Raw genomic sequence first — 17573 nt, 5'->3', positions numbered from 1 at the left:
ACGGTCAGGATTAAAGGTGAAGTTTAGTCATAAAGGGAGATTTCAAAATTAAATTGAGTTAACAGATTTAATTTGAGTAAAATAAGGAGTTAACTGATTCAATTTGAGTAGAAAAAGGAGTTAACTGATTTAACTCATTTTTTATCAATAGTGAACTGGAAATTTCCTTTTTTGAACTGAAGAGAGATTTTGTTGAGATATTTAATTTAATAAAATGAGATATGCTCTCATAATTAGTTTTTTTATTTAATTAAATAATCTTTAATTAATTAGAGACACTTTTCTTATTTAATTAAATAACTTCATTTAATTAATTAGGAATGGATTCTCATTTAATTAAATAACTTTGTTTAATTAATTAGAAGTAAGTACTCCATTTCATTAAATAATTTCGTTTAATTATTTCAAAATTCTTTTTGAAACTAATCAACTCAAGTCAACCGTGGTTAAATCTGGTCAACTTTTGGTCAAACTTGATCTTTGCGTATGTGAATATGAGCAAATGTGAGTATGAACTCCAACAATAATTTGATGCAAATTCTCATTCAACCTTTCAAAATGAAGAGATGAGGGTCTCTTAAATAGACTTTCCTGGAATTCATCAACGGTTGAGATCGATTTCAATCAACGGTCAGGATTAAAGGTGAAGTTCAGTCATAAAGGGAGATTTCAAAATTAAAGGGAGTTAATAGATTTAATTTGAGTAAAATAAGAAGTTAACTAAATAGATTTGAGTAGAAAAAGGAGTTAACTCATTTAACTCATTTTTTATCAATAGTGAACTAGAAATTTCCTTTTTTGAACTAAAGAGAAATTTTGTTGAGATATTTAATTTAATAAAATGAGATATGCTCTCAGAATTACTCTTTATATTTAATTAAATAATATTTAATTAATTAGAGACACTTTTCTTATTTAATTAAATAACATCATTTAATTAATTAGGAATGGCCTCTAGTTTAATTAAATAACTTTGTTTAATTAATTAGAAGTAAGTACTCCATTTAATTAAATAATTTCGTTTAAATATTTCAAAGTTTTTTCATAACTAGTCAACTCAAGTCAACCGTGGTTAAATCTGGTCAACTTTTTGTCAAACTTGATCTCTACGTATGTGAATATGAGCAAATGTGAGTATGAATTCCAGCAACCATTCGATGCAAATTCTCATTCAACCTTTTAAAATGAAGAGATGAGGGTCTCTTAAATAGACTTTCCTGAAATTCATCAACGGTTGAGATTGATTTCAATCAACGGTCAGGATTAAAGGTGAAGTTCAGTCATAAAGAGAGATTTCCAAATTAAAGGGAGTTAACAGATTTAATTCGAGTAAAATAAGGAGATAACTGATTCAATTTGAGTAGAAAAAGGAGTTAACTGATTTAACTCATTTTTTATCAATAGTGAACTGGAAATTTCCCTTTTTGAACTGAAGAGAGATTTTGTTGAGATATTTAATTTAATAAAATGAGATATGCTCTCATAATTGTTTTTTCTATTTCATTAAATAATCTTTAAATAATTAGAGACACTTTTCTTATTTACTTAAATAACATCATTTAATTAATTAGGAACGGCTTCTCATTTAATTAAATAACTTTGTTTAATTAATTAGAAGTAAGTACTCCATTTAATTAAATAATTTCATTTAATTATTTCAAAATTCTTTTCGAAACTAGTCAACTCAAGTCAACCGTGGTTAAATCTAGTCAACTTTTGGTCAAACTTGATATTTGCGTATGTGAATATGAGCAAATATGAATATGAATTCCAACAACAATTTGATGCAAATTCTCATTCAACCTTTCAAAATGAATAGATGAGGGTCTCTTAAATAGACTTTCCTAGAATTCATCAACGGTTGAGATCGATTTCAATCAACGGTCAGGATTAAAGGTGAGGTTCAGTCATAAAGGGAGATTTCAAAATTAAAGGGAGTTAACAGATTTAATTTGAGTAAAAGAAGGAGTTAACTGATTCAATTTGAGTAGAAAAAGGAGTTAACTGATTTAACTCTATTTTTATTATTATTATTTTTTTATTATCGGTAAATGGCCAAAGCCTTGATCTATATTATAAAATAAAGGCATTACACCGGCATATCTCCGTTCAAACGGGCACTGATAGGAAAGAACGGAGAAGAAAACCTCTAGTCTTGCCTAGGATAATTTCTCCTATATTATTACAACTTTAAAGGGGCATACCCCAGTGAAATAGATTACCTACTATTACATTTATACCTGGGTTATATCCTTGGTAATTTACACTTTACACAATTCCTTTGTCTAGGTCCAATGATGCTAGGATGGCGAATCATAAAAGGTTTACAATCTCCCATATTTCCTGCCTGCATTCAACTATCAAAAATATTGTACACTTCAAGCTAAGGTTAGCAACATATCAGAAGAGGGCTAAACACCTAGCAACCAAATTAGCTAAATAACGAGTATAAAACACAAGCTGACTAATAAGGAAACTCAAGAAAAAAAGGAGCCAGAAGTGCAGTGCTCTATACTATTAGTTAGGTATTATCTTAGCAACATACAAAATGACCATAATGCTGTAATCTAAAAATAAAATAATGCCATTTGTATAATAGGATATCCTCCTTGTGATTAAGCAACGTGAAGAGGGGGAAAGGAGGCCTGAGCCGAGATTCCACTTTTCAGACATAACTTATCCCATAATTGCAAATCATAATTTAATCAGAATAGAGACAAAGAACCTCTTTGATGATATCATCCGAAAGTAACTGATGGAATCAGTATTCATAAATATGGAGAAACATGATTATCAGACGAAACAACTGTGCTAAATCCATCCACTTTTATTTCATTAGTCTTAATTAGGGTAAAGGTGTCTTGTCCCAATTAAACCTGGATTACATAGATTACCAATCATAGAAATTTCACCCAATTTGCTTACCTTTAGAAATTTACTAAAATTGGGAGTTGTTGGGTATCCATGAAAGCAATGTAATTATCAATTACCTATGCTGAAACATTTCTAGCTTGAACCACCGCTAGATTAATTATAGTATTTTTGTAGTTTCCACATGCTAACACTTTATCTATATCAGTTACTTGTGAATTTTAAAAAGTCTGAGAATTTCATATGCTTAATTCTAATCTTAGAGATCTCTCATATATAGGTGTTGTAAAAGTAATAGCAAAATGAACCAGAGTAAATTGGGCTTAGAGCGACCACACATGTAAACTTTAAACACAAGCCTTCTCCAAAGAAAGGAGTAGAATTTTAGTCAACTCAGATGAGAGTATAGAACATAGCAGAGTACAAAAGACACAATGCTTAGTACTAATAACCTTTATATATATTTCATTGTATGTTGTCACTTCTGTTTACAGCTGATTTTTGATCATCACTTACATACCAACATATATACTATTACCATGTTGATTTACAGACTATATACTAAAGGCTAATTCTGAAGGACAAGCATCTAGGCTAAATTATGCGTAGTATCAAAATCGCTACCAAAATTAACATTAAGGATTTCTAAAATATACTAATTAACCAGAAGCTAGCACCTATCTAGCTTGACGCCTTCCTTCCTTCCAAAACACCATAATCACATCCGCCATGTCGTTTGGATGCTCGACTTGGAAATTCAGAGGAAATATGTAGTCGTGTTTCATCCTGCTTGATTTCTCTGAATTTGGAGTGATGAATTCCAAATCATTCAGATTTCCAAAAGACACCCCTGGCTTGATATAAGCTTTGAAATGGTGAAGGTAGCTAAGGAGCCAGTCTTTATTTTCCTCTATGATGATCTCTCGCCAACGCAGAAGAAAATGCAGGCTTGCCTCCATTTTTGGCCATTCTTTATAGAAGGCAAGGTTTTCTTGGATAAATAGGGACTGGTGATGAGGAGCTGTGATAAGGTCTGGGTGCCCTACAGGAAGACTCATGTATCTTTCGGGGAGGGGGATCCTAAACTTTTCATCTATGCTGAATACTGCTTTTTCCAGACCCTTTCTCCATGATGGGACAAATAGATTATGACAGAGACTGACTATGTCGTTCACCTCTATTTTAGCTCTTACCAAATATTCGATGAAGGACCCGATAATGTCACCATTGGTCCCCTAGGTATATTGATAATCGAACACTCCCTCTCCTAGAGCTTTGAAAATAGCAAAGCGTGTCATGTCATCCACCGGATTTAAGAGATGGTTCCACCTTTTTGGTTTTACCGGCCCACAAAAGGCCATAGTCCGATTCTTAGAGGCATGAAACAAGTGAATGTTGAATTCCATGATTACACCGGGAAATTGGGGATGGGAAAAACTAGCAAAATTAACTATAAATAATCGAAGGGAAACTTCTAGATGAGATCATAAGCTATACACTCTCTTAAGCCTTTTAATGAAAAAGCCGAAGCTTACCTATGCAACGTACTTGACATAGAATCTTCGCTTAAGGGGAGATCATAATACAAGATTGTGATCTTCTAGCATGCTACGACTTACACAAAAATGATGACAAGGGTACCTATATCATTCAGACTATACTTCATATACTCGTGATACCAAGATAGGTTACCTAAGATATTAAAATTAGTAAAGCGGAGATGATAGAAAAGGTTCTTTAGTGCGGTCACTAAAGAAGGGGACAGTTAAGAACTATTGATTGGCATACATTAACTATGGAGACTTAAAATATACCCTTCTGTTAAGACAACTATTAGTTCTCATTTCAGTATTCCTTATTGACGAGCAGGGAATTGACTCCATCTGCTCCTAAATTAGCTAGCTGATTTGCCAAATGATTGCCTTCCCTATAAATGTGAAAAATCCTATATTCTTCCAACTTATCCAATGCAAGGAGAATATCTTCTAGATGTGAGTTTAGGATCCAGTTAGGGGTTGATCTTTTCCTAATAGCGTTTAAGATAATTTGAGAGTCACCTTCAATTATAACTTTTGGTAAATTGAGCTTAAGGCATAATTGAATCCCTTGGTGAAGAGCCTCCAATTCTGCTATATTATTTGAGGTGGGTTGGATAGGCATAGCTTTTTTGGCTATCCAAGTTCCTGCCTCATTGTTAATGATGCATCCAATCCTAACTATACCTGGGTTACCACGCACAGCTCCATTGAAATTCAGCTTAACCCATCCACTCGGTGGAGGCTCCCATTTGTAGATTTTCCTAGCCTCTAAACTTTTCTTAATGTAGGTAAGGGTGGGGTTAATCAATTTTGACCATCGCTTCTTCATGAGGCCGTCCCAATTTGAAAAGGAACCTTCCTCTAGTCTTGAATTACTTAAGTGTGAGTTGACCAATTCTACTATACTACCTTCAATTTTGACAATAAGTTCTGTCGGATTGAGTTCCAAGTTTTGGAAAATACGTCAATTCCTCTCCTTCCAGATTTCCCAAATAATGATGGAAGGGGAAATGTTCCAAAGTTTACTATAGACTCCCTTGACCATATTTGTGGACCAACCAAAAAGAAAGTCAGCCAAGGAATTCAGAAGAGGTGTAGACCAACCTAGCATCCACCTAATCCATTCGCAGCAACTTTGAGAGAAGGAACATTTAAACAAAAGATGGTCAGCATTTTGAGCATTACATTGGCAAAGGATACACCTGAAGGGACCCTGAAATCCAAGCATGTATAGTCTATTGATAGTTAGGATCCTCTTTTGGATAGCTAGCCAAATAAAAAATCCGGCTTTAGGTAGACAAGAGGGATCCCAACATAGTGTTGATGGGATGTCCACAAACTCTGGTTGTTTCGCTATGACAATAGCCCTATAACCATTACTGATAGAGTATTGTCCATCATTGGTAGCAGCCCAAATTAAGGTATCCTCTCTATTTTTTAGTTTGATATTTCTACCTTCCAATAGCTTATCAAAGCTTTCAGAAATATCATCTTCAAAACCTAACCCTTTGATCGATTTCCAAGACCATTTTGGTGAGCCTTCTGATTCTACCAGAATTTTGTAATCTTTAACTCTATTTCCCTAGAGAGTTTTTAATTTATTCTGGACGGTCGAGTCATTGAGTTGGATAGCAAGAGGTGGTTTACCATCCCAGGAGTCCTCCCAGAACAGGGCTTCATCACCCAAACCTACATCCCATGTTAGAAATTTATGAACTAGACTACGACATCTTAACATAAAGTTCCAAAATTCTGACCCTTTGGGAGGAGAGACAATTCTAAAAATTGAAAGTGGATCCTTTGGGATGAGATATTTATTGTAGAGTATCTTAGCCCATTTTCGATTATATTCTTTGTAGAGATGCCAAATAAGTTTTGCACCCAAAGCTTCATTTTTCCATTGAAGGTTTTTGACCCCTAGACCTCCAAGTTCTTTGGGTTTACAAATATGCTCCCACTTGATGAGAGCCCACTTATTGTCTCTGTACCTATCATTCCAAAGAAATTTCCTCATCATGGACTCAAATTTCTTAAGATTATGCTTAGAAAGAGGGAGACAAGAAAGAGGGTAAGTAGGAATGGCTGACAGTACTGCCCTAATCTTGGTGCATTTGCCTGCCTTAGTTAGCCATTTATCTTTCCATGTATCTAGCTTGGAATCTAGTTTTACTAAGGCATCATCCCACACTTTACTCAATTTAGCACCTTTCTCTAAATCAATACCAAGATATTTGCAGGGGAAGGTTCCTTTCTTATAACCCATGATCCAAAAAATTTGCTCCTCTACTTCTTTCTTTCTATTTATAAAGAAAATTTTAGATTTGTGATCGTTGACTTTCTGACCTGAGGCTTCCATATATAGGTTAATAATGCTTTTGAGTGATCGAGCTTCGGCAGTCGTACTTTTCTCGGGTAATATAGTATCATCAGCAAACTGTTGATGGGTTATATTAGATAAATTTTTGGAGACTATGATACCTAAGATCTGCTGACTGTTATATGCATCCTGAACAGCTCTTCCAAAGGTTTCCACCATAATAATAAATAGTGAAGGGGATAGGGGGTCCCCTTGTCTAATTTCTCTAGATATGTCGAAAAAACCTTCTGGAGTTCTGTTAATGAGAACTAAAATTTTAGGAGTGGAAATAAATTTAAAAGTTAGGTTAATCCACTGATGTGAGAACCCAAATGCCTCTAATGTTTTACATAAGAACCTCCAGTCCATATTATATGCTTTCTAGATATCTAGTTTCATAAGCATACAGGCTTCTTTGTTTATTTGTGCAAAGTGAATCATTTCTTGAATGGTGATGATGCCATCTAGAATTGATCTACCCAGCATAAAACTAGTTTGTTCCTCCGAGATAATATTAGGGAGGATCTTTTTGAGTCTGTTTTCTATAATCTTGGAAAATATATTATAGACAGTATTGCATAAAGCTATTGGTCTATAATTTCCTAGGGAATCTGGATCAGACTTCTTAGGGATCGATGCAATGAAGGAGTAGTTAATTTCAGCTAGGAGAGAGCCTCCATTTCTGTAAGATTCAATAGCTTTGCAAAGGTCAACACCTATGATATCCCAACATTTTTGGAAAAAGAATTCCTGGAATCCATCAGGACTCAGAGATTTATCCGGATTCATGTTGAAAACCACATTCTTGACTTCTTCTAAGGTGATAGGTTCCTTATTCCATCTTAGGATATGTTCCTTAAGCATTTTTAATTTGTTAACAAAGATGAACATTTTAGACCCTGTGAAGCTCTCTTGGTCCCACCAAGATTTTATGTTATTGAGAAAATTAGGATCTAGGAACCACATCTTCTCACATTTGAATGGGTTTCTGACCGGTTTAAGGGGCTCTACGAATTCAAATCTAACCGGAAAATGATCTGATCCTGCAATAGGTAGAATAGTAGAATGAAAATTAAGGTTGTAGGAATCAAGATCCCCTTTAAGCAAAAATCTATCGAGTTTCTCTACTATGTAAGCAAAGTCTTTTCTTCTATTGTTCCATGTATATATGCCATTATTGGTAGGAGTGTCAAATAGATTATGATGGATACACCATTCTTTAAATGTTTTAGAAGCTTGTGATAGCATCTGAATACCACCTGCCTTTTCGTTGAGGTTAAGGATGGTATTAAAGTCTCCTCCTAATAAAAAAAATTCGTTATTATGACTATGCAAGAGTTGACCAATGTCTTCCCATACTAGTTTTTTATCAATATTACTAACCGAACCATACACATTAATGATAATGAAATTAAGTTTTGATTTTAAGCTTTGTACTTTACTACTGATCCAATTATTGGAGCTTTTAAGGATGCCCAAACTAAAGTTCTTGGGATCCTAGAGGATTCCCAATCGCCCTGATGCCCTTGAAGATTCTTGAAACTTAGGCTGCTAGACTCCAATCATCCTGCTAAACTTATATATTTCTACAGACTTTAATTTAGATTCTTGAATAAGAACAATATCCGAGTTAAAACTTTTTAGGTTATGTTTTAATAACCTTTTTTTGCTAGGGGCGTTGAGACCCCTAGCATTCCAAGTAGTAATCTTCATACCTAATCGGGAAGGTGTTTCCCCTTCCCATTGTGGAAAATCTGATCAATCTTCTGCTGTTCTTTGCTCAGGCCTTTTGCTTCTCGAAGTAATTTAAGAGATTTCCTGCCTATTTTACCCTTTATTCTACCACAATTTGGTGATTTAGGTCCTTCTTGGAACATATAGATACCTAGCTGATCCAAGTTTACTTTTGCTATCTGTGTTGTATCCTTTTTTCCTGTTATGGACTGATCCTGTTCTTTTGGTTCAATTTCTGATAGAATCTGTTTAGCTAGACTCTTGTGACTGACGAATTCTATTGCCAAGTCTTCCATTTGAATATCTATTATATCTCTTCTGACATCTGCATAAGTGTAATCCTCACCCCCTAACTATAAAATTCATTGAATAAGCTCTTCCTTCTGCTCTGTTGTAGTATTGTCACAATCGTTAGGGCTGAAAGCTAGGACAAATTCATCAGTGAGCTGATTAATCTTCTCCCCTTCTTCCTCTGACATATCTAGTGTGATGTTATATGTATCTAATAAATTTTCCTTGTTCAAGAATTCTTGAAATTCTTTGATTGTTAACCCAACTTCTTTGTCACTATCTTTATCTTGATCCTGAAGTCTATTGTTAGGAGTGAATGGAGAGCTGTAGGTAGCTACTGGAGTTTGCCAAAACTTATTTTTTTCTTTGGGATTCTCTGGCATGCTATCCACAATCCTTGGCTGATTAGGTTTTGGTGAGCTTACATCCTTTTGAGTTTCTTGAATACTGCTATCCCTGCACGAAGTGAATAGCATGCATTTTTCCATCTCTTCTACTTGATTTGAACTTGGAAATCTTCTGGATCATCTATTTTTTGAGGATCATGGATCTTTCCCTATTGACAATCTTTCCTTTCTGTGGATATAGTTCTCTTATAATCCTTGTGTTGTTTACCAGTTGGTTCTTCCATTTCTTTGTTGCAATTCCTTCTGACACTTGAAAACTGTTTCTTTAAACTATCAGATCCACTTTTATTTTTCTTGTGTTTCTTTCTTCGAGCTCCCGTTTCTTTAAATTTCTTGTCATTTTTAGGGGAAGCACCCTTCTTCATTACCCTTATATCCTTTGTTGAATCCTCTTTTGAGGCTATGTGTGAGCTTACTGTCTTATTTGAGATTATACTTTTCAATGAATTCCTCTGCCTTGTCTGAGGAGCTTGAACGATCTGTAAATCTGGATGTTTGATTTGTTTTTCTTGGTTTTTGTTTCTGCTGACAATCTTAGAACTTAGCTTTGGAAAATTGTTCCTGAAGTTCGTGTTGAGGGGAAGGACCTTAGCGTTGTTACTATGTTTACTATCAGATTTCAAAATATCAATGATTTTCCCTTTATAAGCTTGAAAGCTTATAACATAGGAGGCTTTCTTGGTAATAATTTTATTTTGAAACTCTGAAGGGTGATTGATATACAGATTAATGAGAATTTTTACACTGTTACAACTAAAAAAGGAAGTGTCAATAGCAATAACTTTACCCATTGCAAAGCCTATCTCAATAATAATGTCAACATCACATAGCTCTGGAGGGAGAGATACCATGGAGAACCATAACGGAATCATGCAATCCACCGTATCTATATGGAAATTTGGAAGCCATTCTACAAATTTTACATAGAAACCTTTAAAGAAACATTCAGAGATAGCAATAAATTCTTTTTTAATCGATTCTTCTTCACATTTTAAAAACAAAGTGTTTTCATCGTGGTGGAAAATACTTACCTGTTCTTGGCAGTTACCCGATAGCCAATCCATTAGGGGATGGATATCTTTTGGAGGACCAGTCCAAATTGCAAAGATCCATTTTGATTGACATTCGGACCAAGAATTATCAATATCTTTGATAGTGATGTGAATAGGTTTATCAACGATGTTTGATCGCAACGTTTTGGGAGAGTACTTGCAGATGGATGATTGGGGATTCTGGGTATGCCATTTGTGAGGGGGTATATAAGATGAAGGGGAGGCTGGTTTCATATCAAATTCGTCAAATGAAAGGCCAGAATAAGATACGCCGTTCCTTTGTACAATTTTGGATACGGATGGGTTTGGATAAGAATACTTCGTCATATTAAAAATAATAATATGTTTACCAAGCTTATCTACCGTAAAAATAGGCAATTGTGGAGGACTTCCATGTTGATATTTGCAATTAGAGGGGGCTTCCACATTGGTTTTGGCTACTAGAAGCCCTTCTTCCTAACTCCAGTTAATTGAGGTCGCTATAGATTTGTCCAGTGCCCTAAATCTGTTGGCCATAGGGACCTCGAACCTTGCATCTATAGTTTCAAATTTTTTGTAATAAGTCTTGCTTTGGTTCACTGGAGAGCATCCTTGCCTAGTTATTTCGATCACGTGAGAGTTCCTAGGGTGTCTCCTTCTATCCCTTTGTCCTAGATTTGGGTCTGAATGAAGGATTGGAATTTTTGCTATAGGCATATTCGCAAAGCAGAATAATTTGCTTATATTACCATGAGACACGTTCGATTTAACTCATTTTTGATCAATAGTGAACTGGAAATTTCCCTTTTTGAACTGAAGAAAGATTTTGTTGAGATACTTAATTTAATAAAACGAGATATGCTCTCATAATTACTTTTTCTATTTAATTAAATAATCTTTAATTAATTAGAGACACATTTCTTATTTAATTAAATAACTTCATTTAATTAATTAGGAATGGCTTCTCATTTAATTAAATAACTTTGTTTAATTACTTAGAAGTAACTACTCCATTTAATTAAATAATTTCGATTAATTATTTTAAAATTCTTTTCAAAACTAGTCAACTCAAGTCAACCGTGGTTAAATCTGGTCAACTTTTGGTCAAACTTGATCTTTGCGTATGTGAATATGAGCAAATGTGAGTATGAATTCCAACAACAATTCGATGCAAATTCTCATTCAACCTTTCAAAATGAAGAGATGAGGGTCTCTTAAATAGACTTTCGTGGAATTCATCAACGGTTGAGATCGATTTCAATCATTGGTCAGGATTAAAGGTGAAGTTCAGTCATAAAGGAAGATTTCCAAATTAAAGGGAGTTAACAGATTTAATTTGAGTAAAATAAGGAGTTAAAATTCAATTTGATTAAAAAAAGGAGTTAACTGATTTAACTCAAATTTGATCAATATTGAACTGAAAATTTCCTTTTTTGACCTGAAGAGAGATTTTGGTGAGATATTTAATTTAATAAAATGAGATATGCTCTCATAATTACTTTTTCTATTTAATTAAATAATCTTTAATTAATTAGAGACACTTTTCTTATTCAATTAAATAACTTCATTTAATTAATTAGGAATGGCTTGTCATTTAATTAAATAACTTTTTTTAATTAATTAGAAGTATGTACTCCATTTAATTAAATAATTTTGTTTAATTATTTGAAAATTCTTTTCGAAACTAGTCAACTCAACTCAACCGTGGTTAAATCTGGTCAACTTTTGGTCAAACTTGATCTTTGCGTATGTGAATATGAGCAAATGTGAGTATGAATTCAAGGAACAATTCGATGCAAATTCTCATTCAACCTTTCAAAATGAAGAGATGAGGGTCTCTTAAATAGACTTTCCTGGAATTCATCAACGGTTGAGATCGATTTCAATCAACGGTCAGGATTAAAGGTGAAGTTCAGTCATAAAAGGAGATTTCCAAATTAAAGGGAGTTAACAGATTTAATTTGAGTAAAATAAGGAGTTAGCTGATTCAATTTGAGTAGAAAAAGGAGTTAACAGATTTAACTCATTTTTTATCAATAGTGAACTAGAAATTTTCTTTTTTGAACTGAAGGGAGATTTTGTTGAGATATTTAATTTAATAAAATGAGATATGCTCTCATAATTACTTTTTCTATTTAATTAAATAATCTTTAATTAGTTAGAAACACTTTTCTTATTTAATTAAATAACTTCATTTAATTAATTAGGAATGGCTTCTCATTTAATTAAATAACCTTGTTTAATTAATTAGAAGTAAGTACTCCATTTAATTAAATAATTTCATTTGATTATTTCAATTTTTTTTTGAAACTAGTCAACTAAAGTCAACCGTGGTTAAATCTGGTCAACTTTTGGTCAAACTTCATCTTCGCGTATGTGAATATGAGCAAATGTGAGTATGAATTTTAGCAATAATTCGATGAAAATTTTCATTTAACCTTTCAAAATGAAGAGACGAGGGTCTCTTAAATAGATTTCCCTGGAATTCATCAACGGTTGAGATCGATTTCAATCAACGGTCAAGATTAAAGGTGAAGTTCAGTCATAAAGGGAGATTTCGAAATTAAAGGGAGTTAAGAGATTTAATTTGAGTAAAATAAGGAGTTAACTGATTCAATTTGAGTACAAAAAGGAGTTAACTGATTTAACTCATTTTTGATCAATAGTGAACTGAAAATTTCCTTTTTTGAACTGAAGAGAGATTTTGTTGAGATATTTAATTTAATAAAATGAGATATCCTCTCATAATTACTTTTTCTATTTAATTAAATAATCTTTAATTAATCAGAGACACTTTTCTTATTTAATTAAATAACTTCATTTAATTAATTAGGAATGGCTTCTCATTTAATTAAATAACCTTGTTTAATTAATTAGAAGTAAGTACTCCATTTAATTAAATAATTTCATTTAATTATTTAAAAATTCTTTTTGAAACTAGTCAACTCAAGTCAACTGTGCTTAAATTTGGTCAACAAACTTGATCTTTGCATATGTGAATATGAGCAAATGTGAGTATGATTTCCAGCAACAATTCGATGCAAATTCTCATTCAACCTTTCAAAATGAGGAAATGAGGGTCTCTTAAATAGACTTTTCTAGAATTCATCAACAGTTGAGATCGATTTCAATCAACAGTCAGGATTAAAGGTGAAGTTCAGTCATAAAAGGAGATTTCCAAATCAAAAGGAGTTAATAGATTTAATTTGAGTAAAATAAGGAGTTAACTAATTCAATTTCAGTAGAATAAAGAGTTAACTCATTTAAGTCATTTTTTATCAATAATGAACTGAAAATTTCACTTTTTGAACTGAAGAGAGATTCTGTTGACATATTTAGTTTAATTAAATGAGATATGCTCTCATAAATACTTTTTTAATTTAATTAACTAATCTTTAATTAATTAGAAAAACTTTTCTTATTTAATTTAATAATTTCATTTAATTAATTAAGAATGGCTTCTCATTTAATTAAATAACTTTGTTTGATTAATTAGAAGTAAGTACTCCATTTAATTAAATAATTTCATTTAATTATTTTTAAAAAAAATTTGAAACTAATCAACTCAAGTTAACCGTGGTTAAATTTGATCAACTTTTGGTCAAACTTTATCTTTACGTATGTGAATATGAGCAAATGTGAGTATGAATTTCAGCAACAATTCGATGCAAATTCTCATTCAACTTTTCAAAATGAAGAGATGAGGGTCTCTTAAAAAGACTTTTTTGGAATTCATCAACGGTCGAGATCGATTTCAATCAACGGTCAGGATTAAAGATGAAGTTCAGTCATAAAGGGAGATTTCCAAATTAAAGGGAGTTGACAGATTTAATTTGAGTAAAATAAGGAGTTAACTGAAACAATTTGAGTAGAAAAAGGAGTTAACTGATTTAACTCATTTTTGATCAATAGTGAACTGGAAATTTCCCTTTTTGAACTAAAGAGAGATTTTGTTGAGGTATTTAATTTAATAAAATGAACTGTGCTCTCATAATTACTTTTTCTGTTTAATTAAATAATCTTTAATTAATTATAGACACTTTTCTTATTTAATTAAATAACTTCATTTAATTAATTAGGAATGGCTTCTCGTTTATTTAAATAACTTTCTTTAATTAATTAGAACTAAGTACTTCATTTAATTATTTTAAAATTCTTTTCGAAACTAGTCAACTCAATTCAATCGTGGTTAAATTTGGTCAACTTTTGGTTAAACTTGATCTTTGCGTATGTGAATATGAGCAAATGCGAGTATGAATTCTAGCAAGAATTCAATGAAAATTCTCATTCAGCCTTTCAAAATGAAGAGAAGAGGGTCTCTAAAATTGACTTTTCTGGAATTCATCAATGGTTGAGATCGATTTCAATCAACGGTCAAGATTAAAGGTGAAGTTCAGTCATAAAGGGAGATTTTCAAATTAAAGGGAGTTAAAATATTTAATTTGAGTAAAATAAGGAGTTAACTGATTCAATTTGAGCAGAAAAAGGAGTTAACTGATTTAACTCATTTTTTATCAATAGTGAACTATAAATTTCCCTTTTTGAACTGAAGAGAGATTTTGTTGAGATATTTAATTTAATAAAATGAGATATGCTCTCATAATTACTTTTTCTATTTAATTAAATAATCTTTAATTAATTAGACACAATTTTCTTATTTAATTAAATAACTTCATTTAATTAATTAGGAATGGCTGCTCATTTAATTAAATAACTTTGTTTAATTAATTAGATGTAAGTACTCTATTTAATTAAATAATTTCGTTTAATTATTTCAATTTTTTTTTAAAAACTAGTCAACTCATGTCAACCGTGGTTAAATCTGGTCAACTTTTGATCAAACATGATCTTTGTGTATGTGAATATGAGCAAATGTGAGTATGAATTCCAGCAACAATTCAATGCAAATTCTCATTCAACCTTTCAAAATGAAGAGATGCGGGTCTATTAAGTAGACTTTCCTGGAATTCATCAACGGTTGAGATCGATTTCAATCATTGGTTAGGATTAAAGGTGAAGTTCAGTTAGAAAGGAAGATTTCCCAATTAAAGAGAGTTAACAGATTTAATTTGAGTAAAATAAGGAGTTATCTAATTCAATTTGATTAGAAAAAGGAGTTAACTGATTTAACTCAAATTTGATCAATATTGAACTAGAAATTTCCCTTTTTGAACTGAAGAGAGATTTTGGAGAGATATTTAATTTAATAAAATGAGATATGCTCTCATAATTACTTTTTCTATTTAATTAAATAATCTTTAATTAATTAAAGACACTTTTCTTATTCAATTAAATAATTTCGTTTAATTAATTAGGAATGGCTTGTCATTTAATTAAATAACTTTGTTTAATTAATTAGAACTATGTACTCCATTTAATTATATTATTTTGTTTAATTATTTAAAAATTATTTTCGAAACTAGTCAACTGAAGTCAACCATGGTTAAATCTGGTCATCTTTTGGTCAAACTTGATCTTTGCGTATGTAAATATGAGCAAATGTGAGTATGAATTCTAGCAACAATTCGATGCAAATTCTCATTCAACCTTTCAAAATGAAGAGATGAGGTTCTTTTAAATAGACTTTCCTAGAATTCATCAACGGTTGAGATCGATTCCAATCAACGGTCAGGATTAAAGGTGAAGTTCAGTCATAAAGGGAGATTTCAAAATTAAAGGGAGTTAGCAGATTTAATTTGAGTGAAATACGGAGTTAACTGATTCAATTTGAGTAGAAAAAGGGGTTAACAGATTTAACTCATTATTGATCAATAGTGAACTGGAAATTTCCATTTTTGAACTGAAGAGAGATTTTGTTGAGATATTTAATTTAATAAAATGATATATGCTCTCATAATTACTTTTTCTATTTAATTAAATAATCTTTAATTAATTAGAGACACTTTTCTTATTTAATTAAATAACTTCATTTAATTAATTAGGAATGGCTTCTCATTTAATTAAATAACTTTGTTTAATTAATTAGAAGCAAGTACTCCATTTAATTAAATAATTTCTATTAATTATTTCAAAATTTTTTTTGAAACTAGTCAACTGTGGTTAAATCTGGTCAACTTTTGATCAAACTTGATCTTTGCGTATGTGAATATGAGCAAATGTGAGTATGAATTCCAACAACAATTTGATGCCAATTCTCATTCAACCTTTCAAAATGAAGAGATGAGGGTCTCTTAAATAGACTTTTCTGGAATTCAGCAACGGTTGAGATCGATTTCAATCAACGGTCAGGATTAATGGTGAAGTTCAGTCATAAAAGGAGATTTTCAAATTAAAGGGAGTTAACAGATTTAATTTGAGTAAAATAAAGAGTTAGTTGATTCAAGTTGAGTAGAAAAAATAGTTAACTCATTTAACTCATTTTTTATCAATAGTGAACTGGAAATTTTCCTTTTTGAACTGAAGAGAGATTTTGTTGAGATATTTAATTTAATAAAATGATAGATGCTCTAATAATTACTTTATTTATTTAATTAAATAATCTTTAATTAATTAGAAAAAATTTTCTTATTTAATTAAAGAACTTAATTTAATTAATTAGGAATGACTTATCATTTAATTAAATAACTTTGTTTAATTAATTAGAAGTACTCCATTTAATTATTTCGAAAAAAAATTTGAAACTAGTCAACTCAAGTTAACCGTAGTTAAATCTGTTCAACTTTTGGTCAAACTTGATCTTTGCGAATTTGAATATGAGGAAATGTGAGTATGAATTCCAGCAACAATTTGATGCAAATTATCATTCAACCTTTCAAAATGAAGAGATGAGAGACTCTTAAATAGACTTTCCTGGAATTCATCAAAGATTGAGATCGATTTCAATCAACGGTCAAGATTAAAGCTGATGTTCAGTCATAAAAGGAGATTTTCAAATTAAAGGGAGTTAATAGATTTAATTTGAGTAAAATAAGGAGTTAATTGATTTAGTTCGAGTAGAAAAAGGAGTTAACTGATTTATCTCATTTTTTATCAATAGTAAACTGGAAATTTTGCTTTTGGAACTAAGGAGAGATTTTGTTGAGATATTTAATTTAATAAAATGAGATATGCTCTCATAATTACTTTTTTGATTTAATTAAATAATCTTTAATTAATTAGAGACACTTTTTTTATTTAGTTAAATAACTTCATTTAATTAATTAGGAATGGCTTCTCATTTAATTAAATAACTTTGTTTAATTAATTAGAAGTAAGTACTACATTTAATTAAATAATTATGTTTAATTATTTCAAAAAAATTTTCGAGGCTGGTCAACTCAAGTCAACCGTTGTTAAATCTGTTCAACTTTTGCTCAAACTTGATCTTTGCATATGTGAATATGAG

The sequence above is a fragment of the Cupressus sempervirens genome, chromosome 9 (assembly GCF_028749045.1).
Source record: "Cupressus sempervirens isolate cs-2001-9-10 chromosome 9, ASM2874904v1, whole genome shotgun sequence".
Lineage (NCBI taxonomy): Eukaryota > Viridiplantae > Streptophyta > Pinopsida > Cupressales > Cupressaceae > Cupressus > Cupressus sempervirens.
The sequence above is the reverse complement of the archived record's forward strand: the minus strand, read 5'-3'. Positions refer to the sequence as shown.